Source organism: Oryzias melastigma, unplaced genomic scaffold, assembly GCF_002922805.2.
Source record: "Oryzias melastigma strain HK-1 unplaced genomic scaffold, ASM292280v2 sc00365, whole genome shotgun sequence".
NCBI classification, from domain to species: domain Eukaryota; kingdom Metazoa; phylum Chordata; class Actinopteri; order Beloniformes; family Adrianichthyidae; genus Oryzias; species Oryzias melastigma.
Window position 1 is genome coordinate 81,646 of NW_023416963.1, and position 2,477 is coordinate 84,122.

Below are 2,477 nucleotides of genomic sequence, written 5' to 3' on the forward strand. Positions count from 1 at the left end.
GCCCTCTGCTGACGAAATAGTGAACTGCACTCATCAACCGTTACAAAGTATAAATATTTAGTAATTTTTAGCATTTAAATAGAACAATAAAAACAGGTGAAAAGTAACTTTTAAAGAAAAAAACAACTCAGCATTGAAATAGCGTGGATATATTGATATCTCCCAGCCAGCAAGGCTAGGTGGGCGCCATAAAGTTTGCCCAAAATATGCCCATATTGTTTTAAAGGGGCCCTACCATGTGAGAAATACAGACACGGGGATTTTGTCTGGGATGACGTCATAAAGGGGACTGCAGCAGAACGCAGTGGAAGGCGGAGCTTCAGGAATCGAGTCGTTTTTACTTCCGGGTAGGTAAGAACCCACGAAAAATAACTAATATTTCATAAATAATTTGTTTTTGAGTGTTTTAAAGATAATATATGATCACATACATGGATATAGTTCACTCTGAAAGACTTAAGAAAATCATTGTATGGTCCCTTTAAGTGGGGATTCAGTGGGTTAGCTTGCTAGGCTAGCCAGCTGCCCGGTGGACAAGCTTAGCATGCGAGTGAGCCCCGTAGTAGCATGCTAGCAAGCGCCACTGTAGCATACTAGCAAGTTCACCATAGTATCCTCATGAGCCCCTCTATTTTGAGGTAGTGAGCACTACCGTAGCATACTAGCGACCTCCTCTACAGCAACCTAGTGAGCTTTGCTTTATCAAGCTAGCGAGCTCCGCTGTAACATGCTATCGAGATCTCCTGGAGCATGCAAGCATGTTTTGGCAGATGCTTTTTTTTTTTACAGAATCTTCCGTCTGTCTTTTTTGAAGACGTTACTTTTTTACTCTGGTATTTTATTAGAGGATTTGATCTAAAATGACAAACTTAATTTAAGAGCAACACTTTTCAAGTTCTGTGCTGAAACAGAAACATATCAGTTGTAGGTAATGCCACGGGAGGATAAAATGTATTTTTGTTTCAGGAAAAGCTGCAGAAAAGTGTTGAGAAGTGTTGTCTGTGTGAATGTAGGGACCTCTGTGTGTATTGTTGTGGATCACGTAGAGCTGACTTGTGTCCCCGTCTGTTTCTGCATCTGTTGAGGATTGGCCGGTGCTGACAGTCTATCAGTGATCTCTGCTCACTCTAAGAGCCCCTTACTCTGTCAGTGTGCAGACCCCACATTAACAGAAATTAAAGCTCTGCCCCCCATGTGACCTGAAGCCCATGTCTCCAGACCATCACTTCACACAGGTCATGGGGTAGGTCTTAAATGCTTTTAAGAGAAGTAGACACATTTTATGAATGCAGGGTACCGATTGGCTAGCTGTGGTGATCGGACAGCAACACATGGTTTGTAAAAGTTAAAATCTTTTCATTAGAACTGTCTCTTAAATTGAACTTTAAAAAAAAGCCACAGTCACGTACCAACATAGACAAGAAAAAATAAATCTTTTTCTCTTGTCCCAGAAACAGTTGCCCCCGTTTTCAACTTGAGTCACTCTCATTTGTTTCTGATTCATTCTTTTCTGAGATTGGCTGGAAAAGGTCACATGACCTGAGCTAGAGTTCATATGCAATGCTGATGCACAACAGCACTTTTTTGTGTTGTGAAATAAACGTCTCCTGAAAGTTGTAGGGCAGCAGAAGCATTAAAGTAGCAGAAAATGTTCTCCTTGTAAAAGTTGCAGGTGTAAAAGTTTCTTTTGTTTTCCATTGGAGGAGCATTTTGACATTTTATAAGTAAAATTCTAACTTTTTTTGTTGACTGTTTTCCTTTTCACAAACTTGGGAGAACCGAGTGAAATCTGAAGATACTAAAAGAATTGAATAGAGAAAACTAGAAAAGTTGCATTTCCTGCTAGTAATGCTAGTGTGAACACTTTTTGCTGAAAACGGGGATGCAATTTACCTCAATTGCTGAAGGGGTTTGCTGAAAATGCAAAAGCTATTTGCAAAATGTTAATTATGCTAAAAGACAGGAAACTTCATTAAAAAACTATAAGGGTGCTGAAATTTCTCAAAATGTTGTAGTAAAATTGCTTAAAAATCCCTAATACATGCCAGTTTTGCAAAAATATTTAGTGTGTTGCTTAAATATGAGCTAAACTCCAAAATAACCCAAAGAACCTCAGGAGATGCCAAATTGGCCACAAAAGCTAGCTTGTTGCTTAACTACTAGCTAAACTCCAAAATAGCCTAAAATTCATCAGTGAACTAAATTAGTCAAAAATCTTAGCCTGTTGCTAAAATAATAGCTAAACTCTAAATTAGCCTATAAAAACCTCAGTACATAATGAATTAGCCAAACATGTTAGCATGTAGCTAAAATACAAGCTAAACTCTAAATTAGTGCGAATGCTCACTAAGAATTCACACTATTCCAACTAAGATGAAATGATTTTTTGTTTGCTTTCAGTTAAGATGATTTTATTGTGTGGGTGTTAACCTATTTCCCACCAGTGTTCTTTGTTGCCATGGTGATCAGACCCCTTT